We start from the raw sequence: 20501 nt of genomic DNA, 5'->3' as shown, positions 1-20501 counted from the left end.
TTACTGTAGCCTTGTAGTATAGTTTGAAGTCAGGTAGTGTGATGCCTCCAGCTTTGTTCTTTTGGCTTAGGATTGACTTGGCGATGCGGGCTCTTTTTTGGTTCCATATGAATTTTAAAGTAGTTTTTTCCAACTCTGTGAAGAAAGTCATTGGTAGCTTGATGGGGATGGCATTGAATCTGTAAGTTACCTTGGGCAGTATGGCCACTTTCATGATATTGATTCCTCCTACCCATGAGCATGGAATGTTCTTCCATTTGTTTGTATCCTCCTTTATTTCCTCGAGCAGTGGTTAGTAGTTCTCCTCGAAGAGGTCCTTCACATCCCTTGTAAGTTGGATTCCTAGGTATTTTATTCTCTTTGATGAAATTGTGAATGGAGTTCACTCATGATTTGGCTCTCTGTTTGTCTGTTGTTGGTGTATAAGAATGCTTGTGATTTTTGTACATTGATTTTGTATCCTGAGACTTTGCTAAAGTTGCTTATCAGCTTAAGGAGATTTTGGGCTGAGACAATGGGGTTTTCTAGATATACAATCATGTTGTCTGCAAACAGGGACAATTTGACTTCCTCTTTTCCTAATTGAATACCCTTTATTTCCTTCTGCTGCCTGATTGCCCTGGCCAGAACTTCCAACACTATGTTGAATAGGAGTGGTGACAGAGGGCATCCCTGTCTTGTGCCAGTTTTCAAAGGGAATGCTTCCAGTTTTTGCCCATTCAGTATGATATTGGCTGTGGTTTTGTCATAGATAGCTCTTATTATTTTGAGATATGTCCCATCAATACCTAATTTATTGGGAGTTTTTAGCATGAAGCGTTGTTGAATTTTGTCAAAGGCCTTTTCTGCATCTATTGAGATAATCATGTGATTTTTGTCTTTGGTTCTGTTTATATGCTGGATTACATTTATTGTTTTGTGTATATTGAACCAGCCTTGCATCCCAGGGATGTGTTGCTATTGGTCTAAAATTCTCTTTTTTGGTTGTGTCTCTGCCTAGCTTTGGTATCAGGATGATGCCAGCCTCATAAAATGAGTTAGGGAGGATTTCCTCTTTTTCTATTGATTGGAATAGTTTCAGAAGGAATGGTACCAGTTCCTCCTTGTACCTCTGGTAGAATTCGGCTGTGAATCCATCTGGTCCTGGACTCTTTTTGTTTGGTAAGCTATTGATTATTGCCTCAATTTCAGCTCCTGTTATTGGTTTATTCAGAGATTCAACTTCTTCCTGGTTTAGTCTTGGGAGAGTGTATGTGTTGAGGAATTTCTCCATTTCTTCGAGATTTTCTAGTTTATTTGCATAGAGGTGTTTGTAGTATTCTCTGATGGTAGTTTGTATTTCTGTGGGATCAGTGGTGATATCCCCTTTATCATTTTTTAATGTGTCTATTTGATTCTTCTCTCTTTTTTTCTTTATTAGTCTTGCTAGTGGTCTATCAATTTTGTTGATCCTTTCAAAAAACTAGCTCCAGGATTCATTAATTTTTTGAAGGGTTTTTTGTGTCTCTATTTCCTTCAGTTCTGCTCTGATTTTAGTTATTTCTTGCCTTCTGCTAGCTTTTGAAAGTGTTTGCTCTTGCTTTTCTAGTTCTTTTAATTGTGATGTTAGGGTGTCAATTTTGGATCTTTCCTGCTTTCTCTTGTGGGCATTTGGTGCTATATGTTTCCCTCTGCACACTGCTTTGAATACGTCCCAGAGATTCTGGTATGTTGTTTCTTTGTTCTCATTGGTTTCAAAGAACATCTTTATTTCTGCCTTCATTTTGTTATGTACCCAGTAGTCATTCAGGAGCAGGTTGTTCAGTTTCCATGTAGTTGAGTGGTTTTGAGTGAGATTCTTAATCCTGAGTTCTAGTTTGATTGCACTGTGGTCTGAGAGACAGTTTGTTATAATTTCTGTTCTTTTACATTTGCTGAGGAGAGCTTTACTTCCAAGTATGTGGTCAATTTTGGAATAGGCATGGTGTAGTGCTGAAAAAAATGTGTATTCTGTTGATTTGGGGTGGAGAGTTCTGTAGATGTCTATTAGGTCCGCTTGGTGCACAGCTGAGATCAATTCCTGGGTATCCTTGTTGACTTTCTGTCTCGTTGATCTTCTAATGTTGACAGTGGGGTGTTAAAGTCTCCCATTATTAATGTGTGGGAGTCTAAGTCTCTTTGTAGGTCACTCAGGACTTGCTTTATGAATCTGGGTGCTTCTGTATTGGGTGCATATATATTTAGGATAGTTAGCTCTTCTTGTTGAATTAATCCCTTTACCATTATGTAATGGCCTTCTTTGTCTCTTTTGATGTTTGTTGGTTGAAAGTCTGTTTTATCAGAGACTAGGATTGCAACCCCTGCCTTTTTTTGTTTTCCATTTGCTTGGTAGATCTTCCTCCATCCTTTTATTTTGAGCCTCTGTGTGTCTCTGCACGTGAGATGGGTTTCCTGAATACAGCACACTGATGGGTCTTGACTCTTTATCCAATTTGCCAGTCTGTGTCTTTTAATTGGAGCATTTAGTCCATTTACATTTAAAGTTAATATTGTTATGTGTGAATTTGGTCCTGTGATTATGATGTTAGCTGGTTATTTTGCTCGTTATTTGATGCAGTTTCTTCCTTGTCTCGATGGTCTTTACATTTTGGCATGATTTTGCAGCGGCTGGTACCAGTTGTTCCTTTCCATGTTTAGTGCTTCCTTCAGGAGCTCTTTTAGGGCAGGCCTGGTGGTGACAAAATCTCTCAGCATTTGCTTGTCTGTAAAGTATTTTATTTCTCCTTCACTTATGAAGCTTAGTTTGGCTGGATATGAAATTCTGGGTTGAGAATTCTTTTCTTTAAGAATGTTGAATATTGGCCCCCACTCTCTTCTGGCTTGTAGAGTTTCTGCTGAGAGATCCGCTGTTAGTCTGATGGGCTTCCCTTTGTGGGTAACCCGACCTTTCTCTCTGGCTGCCCTTAACATTTTTTCCTTCATTTCAACTTTGGTGAATCTGACAATTATGTGTTTTGGAGTTGCTCTTCTCGAGGAGTATCTTTGTGGCGTTCTCTGTATTTCCTGAATCTGAATGTTGGCCTGCCTTGCTACATTGGGGAAGTTCTCCTGGATAATATCCTGCAGAGTGTTTTCCAGCTTGGTTCCATTCTCCCCATCACTTTCAGGTACACCAATCAGACGTAGATTTGGTTTTTTCACATAGTCCCATATTTCTTGGAGGCTTTGCTCGTTTTTTGTTCTTTTTTCTCTAAACTTCCCTTCTCGCTTCATTTCATTCACTTCATCTTCCATCGCTGATACCCTTTCTTCCAGTTGATCGCATTGGCTCCTGAGGCTTCTGCATTCTTCACGTAGTTCTCGGGCCTTGGTTTTCAGCTCCATCAGCTCCTTTAAGGACTTCTCTGTATTGGTTATTCTAGTTATACATTCTTCTAAATTTTTTTCAAAGTTTTCAACTTCTTTGCCTTTGGTTTGAATGTCCTCCGGTAGCTTGGAGTAATTTGATCGTCTGAAGCCTTCTTCTCTCAGCTCGTCAAAGTCATTCTCCGTCCAGCTTTGTTCCGTTGCTGGTGAGGAACTGCATTCCTTTGGAGGAGGAGAGGTGCTCTGCTTTTTAGAGTTTCCAGTTTTTCTGCTCTGTTTTTTCCCCATCTTTGTGGTTTCATCTACTTTTGGTCTTTGATGATGGTGATGTACAGATGGGTTTTTGGTGTGGATGTCCTTTCTGTTTTTTAGTTTTCCTTCTAACAGACAGGACCCTCAGCTGCAGGTCTGTTGGAGTACCCGGCCGTGTGAGGTGTCAGTCTGCCCCTGCTGGGGGTTGCCTCCCAGTTAGGCTGCTCGGGGGTCAGGGGTCAGGGACCCACTTGAGGAGGCAGTCTGTCCCTTCTCAGATCTCCAGCTGCGTGCTGGGAGAACCACTGCTCTCTTCAAAGCTGTCAGACAGGGACATTTAAGTCTGCAGAGGTTACTGCTGTCTTTTTGTTTGTCTGTGCCCTGCCCCCAGAGGTGGAGCCTACAGAGGCAGGCAGGCCTCCTTGAGTTGTGGTGGGCTCCACCCAGTTCGAGCTTCTGGCTGCTTTGTTTACCTAAGCAAGCCTGGGCAATTGCGGGCACCCCTCCCCCAGCCTCGCTGCCGCCTTGCAGTTTGATCTCAGACTGCTGTGCTAGCAATCAGCGAGACTCCGTGGGCGTAGGACCCTCTGAGCCATGTGCGGGATATAATCTCCTGGTGCGCGTTTTTTAAGCCCGTTGGAAAAGCGCAGTATTGGGGTGGGAGTGACCCGATTTTCCAGGTGCCATCTCTCACCCCTTTCTTTGACTAGGAAAGGGAACTCCCTGACCCCTTGCGCTTCCCGAGTGAGGCACTGCCTCACCCTGCTTTGGCTCGCGCAGGGTGCACGCACCCACTGACCTGCGCCCACTATCTGGCACTCCCTAGTGAGCTGAACCTGGTACCTCAGATGGAAATGCAGAAATCACCCGTCTTCTGCGTGGCTCACACTGGGAGCTGTAGACCAGAGCTCTTCCTATTTGGCCATCTTGGCTCCTCCCCCCATCTCTATGATATAGTCTATCTTTATGATTCTGTTCTACCAGGAGCTGGGGTAATGGGGAGTTATAGGTTAATGGGAACAGAGCTTCAGTTTGGTTTGTTAAAATATTCTGGGTATGGATAGAGATGATGGTGTACAACAAGAGAAGTGTAGGTAATGCCACTGAATTCTACACTTAACATGGTTAAAATGGGAAACTGTATGTTATGTATATTTTTCCACAATAAAAAATCAATTAAAAAGAATTATACAAACTAATTTAAAGTCACATTCATTGACAATAGCCCTGATATTATCCGAATAGTCTCTAAGTATTGTGCAGATATCAAGCTTATGATGGCGGATTCATGTTTTCCAAAAATTCTAATTTTTGTTCGAGTCCAGTTTTATCATTGGCAGTAAATGCTGTAAGTCGTTTTTGTTGAAACAAAGCTCCCTTTGTTTATCTTCAAGACATCTTTCACATACCCACATCTGAATAACCACAGTTTGTCTGTCAGTGGTCCTTTCAAGAAAAATGGAATTCACAGGAGAAAATCCCAGCTAGTTAGGCTCAGTGGTCCCTAACCTTTTTGGCACCAGGGACTGGTTTCATGGAACACAATTTTTCCATGGATGGGGTTGTGAGGGGAGGATGGTGTCTGGATGAAACTCTTCCACTTCCTATCATCAGGCATTAGATTCTCATAAGGAGCACGCAACCTAAGTCCCTCACATGCTCAGTTAGCAATAAGATTCTTGCTCCTGTGAGAATGTAACATAGCTGCTGACCTGACAGGAGGCTGAGCTCAGCCATAATACTTGCTTGCCCTCCACTCACCTCCTGCTGTGTGGCCCAGTTCCTAATAAGCCACAGACCAGTACCAGTCCCCCACCTGGGAGCTGGGGACCCCTGGTTAAGCTAGCAACTCAAATAATCACACAATTTCTTTTCCTTGAGACTGGCTTTGGTACTGAACAGAACGTCTTTACCAGTACATTTTCACTTTTTTGTTCATCCTCAAGAATATTAAAAAGATGTGTACTCAAGGGTTGAGATTTGACTACATATATATGCATGTATGGGGTGTGTGTGTATGTTTCTTTTCATGTGGCAATGAGGAATTCGACAACTAGTACAGTAGTGTGGTGTAGTTTGATGCCACTGCCTTGATTTGTGCTGACCCTAGCGGTTTTACCCATCATTGCTTTTGCACCATCAGTGCAAATAACAACAATGGAAATGGCCAATCATGTTTTAGTATTTTCAGAAAATAGTTTTGATCCTTCATTTTCATCCATTCATGAGATTCTTAGAATGAAAATCAAATCACATCCTTCTGTTGTTTCAAACTCTTCCAGTGATTCCTCAATGCACTGAAAATGAAATACAATTCAAATGTCTTCACACTACTATGTGAACTGGCCACTCATTACCTTTCCAACTTCATCTCCTACAAGTCTTCCTCTCATCCAACATTCTCCAGCCAGCCTGAAATTCTTTTAGTCCCTAAAACATGCCAATCAAATCACTTCAGGACCATTATGCCTGCTGAAACATGGATCTCCCAAGTTTTCACATACTGGATCCTTATCATTCAGTGTCACATCTTTGGACAGGTCTTTAAAGGACATTCTATCTCAAGCAGCTCCTTTCATGCCTTCTCACATTCTATCCCGCTATCTGACTTCACTTTCTGCATAACATTTATCAATGTCTGAAATATATATATATATATTTAAACTGTGTCTGTCTTTCTGCCCCTTAGAATGTATGCTACATGGGCATGGGGATCTTGTCTTTCTTGTTTGCTGCTGTATCTCAAGTGCATAGAATAATGTCTTGCATACAGTTGATACCTGAAATATATTGTTGAAAGAAAAAAATATGACTATTACAAATGTGTAGGTACTGTGGCAAATTCCAGTAGACTGTGAGATAGGTGACATTTCCACGCACTATAAAATAAGAAAGCTGACTCAAAGAGGGTGAGTGACTTGTCCAAGGTCAGAGTGAAGCAAAAGAAAGCACACTGTTTTATACTGGTTATTGTAAAGCAGAATAATGAATACACATAATCACACCAGACATATTAGAAAGCGACCGCTACATCAGAGGCCCACACACAGGGATGCTTTGCTCAAAGTAGCAGCTTCCCTTTGTGTTCCTGTACACTAGGTGGGGTATACTAAAAGTTCCCAGAAATAGCAGTTACCTGGAAAGTGGGGAAGCCTGCCTCAGAGCTTTCACCTCTGGGACTCTCTAGTGGTGAAAACCATGAAATATCAGAGAGACTTGCAGCTGTGTTTTCCTGGAAGTTGTCCCCTGATCAACTACTATATTGTATTTGGCAGATGATAATAATGTATGGGCAGGCAGAGCCACGGGCCAAGCCTGGCTTTTCTTGAAAGATGGGTTTTGAGACCTTGTCATGGACAAGTTCTGAACCCTTGCTACAGACTAGAGCTGCTGCAGCTGGTGTTCCATTACTCTTGGAGGAATGAGACCCTATGGCCCAACCCTAATCCTCATGCTTTTCCTAGGAAAGAATACACAGGGACCCAAACAGACCCGCCACAGGTTAGCAGAATCTTTATTTATTTATGTATTTATTGAGATGGAGTTTTGCTCTTGTTGCCCAGGCTGGAGTGCAGTGGCGTGATCTCGGCTCAGTGCAACCTCCGCCTCCCGGGTTCAAGCTATTCTCCTGCCTCAGCCTCCCGAGTAGCTGGGATTACAGTTGTCTGCCACCACACCCCGAGGTAATTTTTTGTATTTTTAGTAGAGTCGGGGTTTCACCATGTTGGCCAGGCTGGTCTTGAACTCCTGACCTCAGGCGATCCACTCACCTCGGTCTCCCAAAGTGCTGGGATTACAGGCGAGACCCACCGCGTCCAGCCGCGGAGTCTTTAATACTGTTCTTTGTATAAGCCATCACTGATTTGCAGAGGAAGCAACCAGGACTCCTGGGGGATGATGAAGAAAAGGATTGTTACCATTGTTATAATTTCCTGTGTTGTCCTTTCATCTAAGGCACAAAACTGTTTTCTCTCTTGGGTGGCCTATACTAAGAGAGCTTATAAAAATGCGCTGTAAATTATTCATGTTAGCCCTAACAGGTCACGTTCTATTAGCTGGTAACAGTAATGATATTGCGCCCTCCAGTGGAACTTCGTAGGAACAAACATAGCTCTGTGTAGTTTTGAATCTTTTGCGGACACCAAAAGGCACGGATGAGAATCTGGGAGGAGGATCAGAAGTCAGCAGGCAGCGGATTCTTTTCTCCATATGGCACAGGAAGAAAGTCCTTGGCATCTGGTTGATATCTCACTTATGATACTTTCATCTATAGTAACAGTTTCAGATACCATATCCAGGCACAATAGGGTCCAACAGAATAAGAGTCGCTGGTTTTCCCTTTAGTGCAGTTTTTTTGTTTTTGTTTTTGTTTTTAAGAATAAAAAAACATTTCCCATAAACATCTTGCCCTCACAGTCTGTTCTTGCTTACCCTTCCCAAATAGTGAATGCGATCTTGATTCATTCAGGCTAATTAATCTTATCCTCTATCATTTTCCATTCCAGGAAAACGTAAATCCTTTTCATCCGTTTTAGCCTGACTTGAATTAATAGAAAAAGGATGTTGATGAATTACTCCTACATACCCCAGTATTCCCATACTAACTCCCTGATTTCACCTCTCAGATCTGTGAGCCTCACACTTCTGTGCAGTGGGGATTTGGGGCTTCAGGGCTGAGCAAGGCAAGCATGAACCCTGATTTCAGAGAATTCACAGTCTGCTGGGGGAGGCAGACAAGTAAATAATCTTCGACTGTGATGAATATGTTGTGTGACAGGCAGAATTCAGTGGGCTCTGACGGCATGTGGCAGGAAACTATAATCTTGTTTAGAGGGTACAGTCTCCCCAAGTGACTGACCAGTAAGTTCAGATGTGAAAAGTGAGTGGCAGTTAACTGAGTTGAAGGTGTGTGAAGAGTTGTCCAGACAGAGGAACAGCATGCATGATGAGGTCCTGTGGGCCAGATACAGCCTGGGGCATTCAAGGAACAGGTTTCTTACCTGGCCCCTGTAGCAGATCGCAAAGGATATGGATTTACGTGCCTCACCCCACTTCAAAACTATTAGGGCACCATGTGCTTTGTTTAAGTTAAAGATCACAGGCACAGTGTCAGGCCACCTGGGTTCAAATCCCACCACACCCCTTTCTGGCAACATGACCTTCAGCACATTATCTGAGATGCCTCAGCAAGTGCTTCTGCTTCTTCTGTTGTGGAATTAGGAAAATCATATCAACTATCTCATGTCAGAGGATACCTCATAATGGTCTTGTAAAGACTAAGATAATTCATTTTAGGCATTTAAAACAGTGCCAAGTATATTATAAGTACTCAAAGATGGTGATGTTATTATTTGAATTTATGTGTACATAGGTTTGGAGCTAATTGGTTTGAAATCTGTGTTCAAAAGTTTCAGACATTACTGTTTACTTGGCATAGCATCACCAAGTTGGAATTCATAGTTCCAGCATGAAAATTACCTGAAACTCCTCTCTCTCTCTCTCTGTGTGTGTGTGTGTGTGTGTGTGTGTATACACATATGCTCCCATCCAGGCAGTCTGTGATGTATGATTAGAAAAAAAATTCTGAACTTTCTATGTTGAGGTGACTTCAAACATAGAAATGTTACAAGGGGCTGGGCGCAGTGGCTCACACCTGCAATCCCAGCACTTTGGGAGGCCGAGGAGAGTGGATCACAAGGTCAGGAGTTCAAAACCAGCCTGGCCAACATGGTGAAACCCCATCTCTACTCAAAATACAAAAATTAGCCGGGCATGGTGTCACACACCTGTAATCCCAGCTACTCCAGAGGCTGAGGCGGGGAGAATGGCTTGAACCCGGGAGGCAGAGGTTGTGTTGAGCTGAGATCGCGCCACTGCACTCCAGGCTGGGTGATAGAGTGAGACTCCGTCTTAAAATAGAAAAAGAAAAAGAAAAACGAAATGTTACAAGGATAGTACAAGAAATTCACATTTACCCTTTACTCCTTCACTCAGATTCCTTAGTTGTTAACATTTTACCATCTGATTTATCATGTTATCTCTCCCTTTCTTGCTCCCTCTCTCTCTATACACACATATATACACACAAATAAGCACACATGTAACTTTTTTTTCTGAACCATTTGAGAATAAGTTGCAGACTTTATGTCTTACTCCTAAATAATTCATTATGGTTCCTAAGAATAAATATAATTATCAAAATAAGAAAATTTGCATTGATGACAATATCTAGGTTACAGAGTTTAAATGAACTTCACCAATTTTTCTAATAATGCCTTTTATAGGATTTTTCTCCTAATGAAAGGTCCATTTCAGCATCATGCCTTGTAGTTTGGGCTACATCACGCCTGCTAGTTCGGGCTAATGATATTGTAGGGTGTCCTTCATTTGGGGCTTAGCTGATTGTTTTCTCATGATTCTATGTAAGTTAGACATATATGGCAGGAGCGCCACACGTCTTTCTCGTTACATCATAAAGGCCAGCATATGATATGGATTGTCCCAATATTGATTCTGGCAACCTGATCACGTGGTTAAAGTGGTGTCTGCCAGCTTACTCCAACGCAAATTGATTATTTTTCCTTTGTAATTATTACCTGTTTTGTGAGAGAGGTGTTGAGAATGTGTAACTATCCCATTAATCACAAAGCTTCCATACACTAATTTTAGTATTCATTAATGATTCTTGTCCTAGACAATTATTATATGGTAGTTATAAAATGGTGTTTTTCTAACAGCATCATTTCTTCTACATTTATTGGATGGGATTCTACTGTAACGAAGAGCTTTTCCTTTATTTATTTACTTATAGTACAGATTAATGGATTCTTATTTTATTCAATTTTTTTATAACTCATTGTTATAATTATTTATTCTAAAGCTCAAATTTCCTAGGTTTAAGCAATGCGAGCCCCATTCAAGCTGGTTCTATATCCTTTTGACAAGTCTATGTAATTTTTTGAGTGCTGCCTTACTTTCTGTCCCATTAAGATGTTCCACATTAACCTATGCTTTCCATACTTTATCCCTGGAATCAGTGGTTTGTCCAAGGACCCCTGGCTCCTTTCATTAAGAAATGATACTTAGAAACAATTATCTGGGTGTTAGATATTCTCATTGCAACTGAGATAAACAACACATTTTTATTATGTTCTCTGTTTCTTGCCTTACTATGTCCTGAAACTTTAAGTGTTTGAATAAAAATCTACTAGCTCCAGTATAATACTTAGAGAAATAGTAGAAGCTTGGTTTCCAATTTTTCTGGAGTGAGTAGAGCAGATCCTGGACAATTGGCTAAAATGGAAGGCAAAAAGAAGCACCTTCTTTCTTGTAGGTGAGTAGAGCAGATCCTGGACAACAGTCTAAAAACAAATATCTAAAATGCTTTAGATATTTGCTGTATGACTTACCACTGATTTCTGCTTGTATTTCAGGAGCAACTTTCCTTTGAGGGTAAGGGCTTATTTTGTCTAAAAAGCAACTTTTCATCACCTTTCTTAGCTGGAACCAGAAATGTAACCTAGAGAGAAAAAAAATAAAGATATTTAGATTGTAGTATGTCAAAACTTAGTGGTTTTAGTCTGGCTCTGGGACAATGGCATAGGCTTACTTTTCCCTTTTCCTTCCCTCTAAATACAACTAAATATCTTGAAAATAATTTAACAGATTCTCAAATATAGGAAGAAGGTAGACTGGAAAGGAGCCTCAGGACTTGAGGAAGACACCATAATGAGCTCCCCAGGTTTTCTTTATATCACTCGTGTATCCCAAACTGGGTGTCTGGGAGGTGTGCAACCCAGAAACTGCCAATAGGCTAGACCAAAAATAGATAAACAAATAAAGAAATGCAAAAGAAAAGCCTGCTTTCTCTGAACAAAGGTTCAGGAAAGGGAAAGCTTAGCAGGAACTTAGCAGGGAGATTCATATCCAGTGGCAGCAGCTGGCTGATCTGCCGGGAGTAGCTGCACCAGCAAAGCTGCAGGAGAGAAGACCAATCCATCCCCCACACCTACACCAGCCAGCAGCAATGACAGGATCAGACCTACCCACAGCAGTAACAGGGGGACCCAGGTAGGTTAACATACTCTCTGCCCCATACCAGGAGGCCAGAGATGAGCCTTTCTACCTGAAATGCTAATGCCAGCTGGCCCGGTGTCTTCCAGCACTCCACCCAACTGCAGAGGGCAGCCTAAGGCCAGTGTCTCCTGATCTTCTACCCATTGGTAGACCGCTACCTACATCCAGTGGGTCCTGGCCCTATACCGAATGGCTTAAGACAATCCAGGCCTGGTGTCTCCTGGCTCTTTACCCAGTGGCAGAAGGTGAATTGGGCTGGGGTCTCCTAACCTTCCACCCAGACTCATGGCTCCTGCTCCTCCACACAATGGCGGAAGGCAGCCCACTCCTGTCTGCACTGGCAGAGATAAAGTGGAAAGTTCACTGGCGATGGGGGGCTGGAAAAAAATCAGGGGAAACACTTTCTGCACCATTGCTTTGGATTCCCCATAACTCACTTTATGATACTTGGAAGGCAAAAAGAAGCACCTTCTTTTTTCCAGGTGGTACCAGCAGGAACTTAAGCAGAGACAGAAGAGTAATGAAAAAGTGAAGAAAGCTTAAGAGATACATAGAGCTATTGGGTACCAGCCTCAACACCACCAGTAGGGTACCCAAAGTCTGGTGGCGACAAAGGAATGATAAGAGACAGGTTAAGAGTTCATAAAGGTGGGAGCCAGGGGGCCAGTTGCAAAATGGAGGCTGCAAAAGGCCCAGAGTTCTAGTCTCCACACTATTTATTGAGTACGATCACTTAAATCTAAGAAGCAGATGTTCAGGGCGAAACAGTGAAAGGGAGGCAGTGCGTCATAGGCGTAATCTATAGCAATAGCGGTTTAAATGAATCTCCTTTGTGCTCAAACAGCATATCTTTAACTTATCAGAGAGTGGCTAGTGGGAGCGGCCTTAACTAGGAGCCTGCACATCTGGCCACATTCCAATGCTTCAAAGGAGTGTCTTTCTCCTTGAACACAATGTTTATGGATAAGAGACCAAGTCTCACTCAGAGCATGGGAACATAATGGCGATAAGAAGGCTTTCCTCCTCAGAGGCCTCTTGTTGCTTTCCACAACTTATTGTTCCATGTTTTTATGGCCAGTTTATACAGGCACCCCATAAGACTTTTTCCCAACATAGAGCACCATCAAGCAATCCAATATATGACTTATGGGAGTTCCAGAAGAAAATTATCTCAACAAATAAAGGCTGTATATAAAAAGCTCAGAGCTAACATCATACTTAATGGTGAAAAAGTGAAGGCTTTTCCTCTAAGATCAGGGACAAGACAAGGATGCCCCTTTCACCACTTCTATTCATCATAGTACCAGCAGTCCTATTCAGAGCAATTAATCAAAAAATAATAATAATAATTCAAGGGAGCTAAATCAGAAAGTAAAAAGTAAAATTGTCCCTTTTGCAGGTAATATGATCTTATATTTAGAAAACCCTAAAGATTCCTCTAAAAATTGTTAGAATAAATGTATTCAATAAAATTGCAGGATACAAATCAACATATAAAAATCAATTGCATTTCTATACACTAATAACGAATTATCTAAAAAGGAAACTAGGAAAACAAACTCATTTACAAGAACACCAAAAAGAATAAAATACATAGATAAAAACTTACTGAAGGAGGTGAAAGACTTGTATACAGAAAATTACAAAATATTGATGAAGAAAATTAAACAAGAAACAAGCAAATGAAAGTGTTCATGGATCTGAAGACTTAATAGTGTTAAAATATCCCTAATACCCAGAGTGATCTACAGATTCATTGTAAACCTATCAAAATCCTAATGGCATGTTTGTTTACGGGAATAGAAAAAATAATTCTAAACTTCGTCTGGAACCACAGAAGACCATAAATACCCAAATCAATCTTGAGAAGGAAAAACAAAATTGATTTCATAGTGTACTATAAAGCTACAGTAATCAAAATAGTATGGTACTGGCATAAAAACAGACATATAGGTCAGATGTGGACGCTCATGCCTGTAATCCCAGCACTTTGGGAGGCTAAGGTGGGGCGATCACTTGAGCCCACGAGTTCGAGACCAGCCTAGGCAACATAGGGAGACCCCATCTTTACAAAAAGTAAAAAAATTAGCCAGGTGTGGTGGCATGCACCTTTGGTCCCAGCTACCCTGGAGGCTGAGGTGGGAGGATAGCTTGAGCTTGGGAGGTGGAGACTGTAGTGAGCTGTGACTGTGCCACTGCACTTTAGCCTGGGCATCAGAGTGAGACCCTGTCTCAAAAATAAAACAAAGCAAAATGAAACCCAAAACCAGACATATAAAAAACAGACAAATTAGCCAAAGGGACACAATAGAGAGCCCGAAAATAATACCAGACTTATATGGTCAAGTGATCTTCAACAAGGGTGCCAGGAATACACAATGGGAAAATGATGGTCTCATCAAAAAAACAGTATTAGGAAAACTAGCTATCCACATGCAAAAGAATGAAATTGGATCTTATCTCACAATATGTACAAAAATAAACTCAAAATGAATTAAAGACTTAAACGTAAGACCCCAAACTTTAAGACTTCTAGAAGAAAACATAAGGAAAAAGCTTTATGCTATTGATTTTGGCAATGATTTCATGGGTATGACACCAAAATCATAGCCAAAAAAAAAAAACCCAGGAAACAATCGAGTGGAAAGGCAACCATAAAGGAATAAATCATCAAATCAATTTTTTAAAACAGGTATATCTCTACATATGTAGAAATTAACACACTACTAAGTAATAAATGGGTCAAAGAGAAGTCTCAAAATTAAAATTAAAATACATACAACTGATGAGAATAAAAGACAACATATCAATATATGTAGGATGCAGCTAAAGAAATGCTGAGAAAATTTATAGCAGTGAATGAGAAAATGTTTTTAAAAATAACCTAAGGTCTCACATCAAGAAAGTAGAAAAACAAGAGAAAACTAAAATTTAAAATATGGACAGAAGGAAAGGAATAATAAAGACAAGAACACCGGCCAGGGGTGATGACTCACACCTGTAATCCCAGCACTTTGGGAAGCCAAGGCGGGTAGATCACCTGAGGTCAGGAATTCAAGACCAGCCTTGCAAACATGGTGAAACGCCGTCTCTACTAAAAATACAAAAATTAGCTGGGCATGGTGGTGAGCTCCTGTAATCCCAGCTACTTGGGAAACTGAGGCGGGAGAATCACTTGAACCTGGGAGGCAGAGGTTGCAGTGAGCCGAGATTACACCCACTGCACTCCAGCCTGGGTGACAGAGGGAGATTCTGTCTCAAAAAAAAAAAATAATAATAATTAAAAAAGAAGACAAGAACACAAATTAATGAAATTGAAAACATGACAATAATAGAGAAAATCAATGAAACAAAAAGTTGGTTCTTCAAAAAAAAAAAAATCACCAACATTGATAAACCTTTAGCAGACTGAACGAAAGAAGAAAAAAAATACACAAATCAACAGTATCAGTAATTAAATAGGAATATCACTACAGATCATGAAAATATTAAAATAATCAGAGTAGGCCGGGCACAGTGGCTCATGTCTGTAATCCCAGCACTTTGGGAGGCCGAGGAGGGCAGATCACCTGAGGTCGGGAGTTCGAGACCAGCCTGACCAACATGGAGAAACCCCGTCTCTACTAAAAATACAAAATTAGCCAGGCGTGGTGGCGCATGCCTGTAATCCCAGCTACTGGGAAGGCTGAGACAGCAGAATCGCTTGAACCCGGGAGGCGGGGGTTGCGTTGAGCTGAGATCGCGTCGTTGCACTCCAGTCTGGGCAACAAGAGTGAAACTCCGTCTCAATAAATAAGTAAATAAATAAATAAATAATTAAAAAAACGACTAGAGTAACCACTTTGAAAACTATACAAAGAGTATAATTAATGGATATTATGATAATTAAATAATTTATGACAAATTCCTTGAAAAACACAAATTACCAACACTCACCAGTATGCAATTGATCATCTGAAGGGCCCTAACAATAAAAAAGAAGTAACTTTTACTATAAAAGCTCCTGATAAAAAAAAAATCTCCAAAGCCAGATTGTTTCAATTTCTTATAATAAATATTCACTGGAACATTATGAATCTTTAAAGGAAGAACTAATACCAATTTTACACAATTTCCTGGAGAAAACAGAAAAGGAAGAAAAGCTCCCAACACATTTTATGAAGCCAGTATTACCCTGATACTAAAACCATACAAAGTCAATGCGAAGAGAAAACTGTAGAGTAATATCTCTCATGAATTGAGATGCAAAGGTCCTCAACAAACACTAACCAAATGAACCCAAAAATATAAAAAAATTATGCCTATGATAAAGTGGGATTTATTCCAGGGTTTCGAGGCTCCTGGATCAACATTCAAAAGTCAGTCAGTGTAATTCAACACATCAAAGAGCGGAAAAAGGAAAATCCTATCAATAGTTACAGAGAGTTTGTCAAAAGCCCCAAATTCCAAAACTTTATAAAGAATATCTACAAGAAAACTGCTAATATACTTAATGATAAAGACTAAATGTTTTCCCCTAAGATTGGGAACAGGGCAAGGATTTATGATCTCACCACTTTTACTCAACATAATACCAGGTCCAGTTGGTGCAATAAAGCAAGATTTTTAAAAAGTTATACAAATTGGGGAAAAAATTAAATTATCTCTATTTGCAGATGACATGATTGTCTATGTATAAATTTCCAAGGAGTCTACCAAAAAGTCTTAGTATTAATACAAGAGAAAAATTCTAGTACTTAGTGTAAGTGAGTTTAGCCATGTCACAGGATAAAAGATCGACACATTAAAATTAATCCTATTTCTTTATAGTAATAGTGAACATGAGGAAAGCAAATTAAAAACAGTACCATTCACAATTACTGCAAAGAAAACAAGCTACTTAGTGCTATGGACTGAATTGTGTCCTCTCCCCACCAAATTTATCTGTTGAGGCCTTAACCCCCAATGCAAATATATTTAGAGATGAGGCCTTTAGGGGATAATTAAGGTTAACTGAGTCATAATGATGGGTTTCTAATTTGATAGGATTAGTGGATTTATAGGAATAGGAAGGAATCTCTCTCTCTCTCTCTCTTTCTCTCACTCTCTTTCCCTGCTTTTCTCTGAGAAAGGTCATCTGAGCACAGAAAGAGAGCCCTCACCAGAACCTGACAATGCTGACACCATGATCTCTGATTTCCAGTCTCTAGAACTGTGAGAAAATAAATTTCTATTGTTTAAGCCACCCAGGCTATGGGATTTTGTTATGGCAGCCCAAGAAACATAGGTATGAATTTAACAAAACATGAACAGTATTTGTGTGCTGAACACTATTACAATATAGTGATGAAAACAATCAAAGAAGAAGTAAATAAATGGTGAAGTACACTGTGTTAGTTGATTGGAAGGCTCAGTACAGTAAAGGTGTCAATTCTCCACAAACTGATCTATAGGTTTAATGTAGTTCCTATCTAAATCCCAGCAAAGTTCTTGCAGACATAGACAAGCTTATTCTAAAATTTGTATGGAAAGACACAGGTCCTAGAATAGCTTAAATAATCTTGAAAAACAACAAAAATTTGAGGAATTACCTATCTGATAATAAGGCTGTAGTCAAGACAGTGTGGTATTGGGGCAGGTATGGCTGCACAGATCAATGAAACACAATAGAGAATCCAGAAATAGACAGACACAAATATGCTCAACTGATTTTTGACAATGGTGGAAGAGCAATTCAGTGGAGAAAGGATAGCTTTTTCAATAAAATGGTGCTAAGGAAATTGGACATTCCTATGGGGAAAAAAACCAGAAAGTAAGAAAATAAAGGCTTGATCTAAACCTAACACCTTATATAAAAATTAGTTGAAAGTGGGCTGGGTGCAGTGGCTCATGCCTGTAATCCCAGCAATTTGAGAGGCTGAGGCGGGTGGATCACCTGAGCTCAGGAGTTTGAGACCAGCCTAGGCGATATGGTGAAACCCCATCTCTATAAAAAATACAAAAATTAGCAGGGCATGGTAGGGCGCATCTGTAATCCCAGCTACTCGGGTGGCTGAGGTGGGAGAATCATTTGAGCCCCAGAAGGCCGAGGTTGCAGTAAGCAGAGATTGGGCGACTGCACTCCAGTCTGGGTGACAGAGCCAGACCCTGTCTCAAAAAAGTAATAATAATGATAATTAACTGAAAGTGAATCACATTAAAACTTTGAGAAAAAAAAAACATGAGAAAATCTGTGTGATTCAGAACCAAAAAGTTCTCAGACCATTGTGAAGAGGATGAAAAAATAAATACAGACTAAAAGAAAATATTTACAAGCCATATATCTAACAAAGAAATACTATTCAGAATACAAATAACTCTTAAACTCAACAGTAAAAATGTGAAATAAACAAATAAAAGCCAACAAAAACCCAATTAGAAAATGGGCAAAGACATAAGGCTGCACAGATGGCATATAAATACTTGAAAAGATGCCCAACACCATTAGCAATGAGAGAGATGCAAATTAAAATCATAATGAGATATCACTACATACGTATCAGAATTGCTAAAATAAAAATCAGTGACAACACAAAATGCTGGGGAGGATATGGAGACATTGGATCACTCGTGCATTGCTGGTGAGAATGTATAATTGTACAGTCACTCTGAAAAATAGTTTGGCAGTTTCTTATAAAACAAGATATGCAATTATTATATGCTCTAGCAATCGCGTTCTTCATCTTAGCAAAATGAAGACTTATGTTCACACAGAAACCTGTACACAAATGTCTGTGGAATATTTATTTGTCATAGCTAAAAATCTGGGAGATATCCTTAAACAGGTAAATGTTTAAGCAAATTATAGTACACACACACCACTCAACAATAAAAAAGAATGAACTATCAATACACTCAACAACTTGGATGATACTCAGAGTATAATTCTGAGAGAAAAAAGCCAATTCAAAACAGTTACTTACTGTTTGATTTCATTTATATAAAATTTTGGAAATGACAAAATATTGGAAATGTTGGACAGATTTGTGGTACCAGTGTTACTGATTGTAATGATGGGACATGAACCTATAAAACCTACATATATATATATATATATATATATATATATATATGCACACATACATGCAATACACTTATCTCTATATCTGTATGTGTGTATTTGTTCTATATCACATATATATCACATATATATGTTTCACAGAACAAACACACATACAGATGAATACATTTAAAACTGGGGAAATTCGAACAAAATTGGTCGATTTTATCAATAAAAATATACAAATATACAAGTTGTCTTACTATAGTTTGGCAAAATGGTACTATTGGAGGAAACTGGATAAAGGGTACAAGAGATCTCTCTGTATTATATATTACAACAGTATGCATGTCTACAACTATTCAATAAAAATTTTGATAATAAATAATGTGTCATGATGTGCCCAGGTATGGTTCTAAATATCATACTCTGCTAAAAGGAACCGGAGGTCTTTGGAGAAATATGTGATTCCAGGGATCAGATGGCAAAAGTAAAAATTACAAAGAGATACTGGGGCATCTAGTTGTTCCAGGAAACAAGGAAGTGCTCAGAGATTAATGGAGAAATGCAAAAGGATACAGGAACCAGTTTGAAAGAAATCCCATGGGCCAAAATTGGGATAATTCGATTACTTACTTGATGATTGTAAATTATTAAATGAATAAAAATCCATGAATCCAAAGTTATACCCAGAGAAAGAGAGAGAAAGATAGAAAGAGGGAGAATAATGTTTCATAATTGGAGATTTCTATTACTCCAACTCTATTCCGCAAAATGATAATTAAAGTAAAAGAATAAAGCATGTATCCTGCCTTTAAGGGAGAAAAAATAGTCCATCCACAGTTGATGAGAAAAAGCTCGTCTTTATGGGTGAATACCAGCTAATAAAAATAGAAGGGAATTTAGAATTAGAAAAGTATCATTTTGTAACGTTAACAACAGTGAAATAATTGGTTCAGTCAAAGATTACTGACAGATTCTAAAACCACAAGGAAAAAAGCTGTAAAGGAACAAGATACTTACACTGTGTCAAAATAATATCCGTCAGATTGAGGTGGGAGACCAACAGGACTTGTTTTCTGGTCACAACCCTGCTGACCAAAACAGGATCTGCTCCAGACGGGATGAAGCAAAGAAACTAGCAGGAACCAGTAGATGGTGATGAGCGCAATCCCTAGCCGCCGTCACTACTCATTAGCATAAGACCCTCCCACCAGTGCCATCACAGTTTACGCTTGCCATGACAACAATCAAGAAGTTATCACCTCTTCCCTAGAAAGTTTTTTTTAAAATAAGTATTCCAGAGTGTTTTATTAATAATAGTGAGGTTTTTTTTAGTTATACTTTAAGTTCTAGGGTACATGTGCACAACATGCAGGTTTGTTACATATGTATGCATGTGCCATGTTGGTGTGCTGCACCCATTAACTCGTCATTTACATTAGGTATATCTCCTAATGCTATCCCTCCCCCCTCCCCCCACCCCACGACAGGCCCCGGTGTGTGATGTTCCGTTTCCTGTGTCCAAGTGTTCTCATTGTTCAGTTCCCACCTATGAGAACATGCGGTGATTGGTTTTTTGTCCTTGCGATAGTTTGCTGAGAATGATGGTTTCCAACTTCATCCATGTCCCTACAAAGGACATGAACTCATCATTTTTTATGGCTGCATAGTATTCCATGGTGTATATATGCCACATTTTCTTAATCCAGTCCATCATTGATGGATATTTGGGTTGGTTCCAGGTCTTTGCTATTGTGAATAGTGCTGCAATAAATATACGTGTGCATGTGTCTTTATAGCAGCATGA

The 20501-nt window shown here is 39.8% G+C and overlaps 1 long non-coding RNA gene across 1 annotated transcript in view; it reads right to left on the bottom strand.

Moving 5' to 3' along the window:
- Positions 1-6749: 6749 nt before the first annotated feature.
- LOC134729803 (uncharacterized) overlaps positions 6750-20501 on the bottom strand; it is a 242926-nt gene continuing 229174 nt past the window's right edge. The window contains exons 2-4 of the long non-coding RNA XR_010111256.1: positions 11007-11116; positions 9384-9506; positions 6750-7484 (exon numbers count right to left, since the gene is read on the bottom strand). This is a non-coding gene — a long non-coding RNA (uncharacterized LOC134729803). The remainder of the gene's footprint in view (positions 7485-9383; positions 9507-11006; positions 11117-20501) is intronic.

Source organism: Pan paniscus, chromosome X, assembly GCF_029289425.2.
Source record: "Pan paniscus chromosome X, NHGRI_mPanPan1-v2.0_pri, whole genome shotgun sequence".
Taxonomy (NCBI): domain Eukaryota; kingdom Metazoa; phylum Chordata; class Mammalia; order Primates; family Hominidae; genus Pan; species Pan paniscus.
The sequence above is the reverse complement of the archived record's forward strand: the minus strand, read 5'-3'. Positions and strand labels throughout refer to the sequence as shown.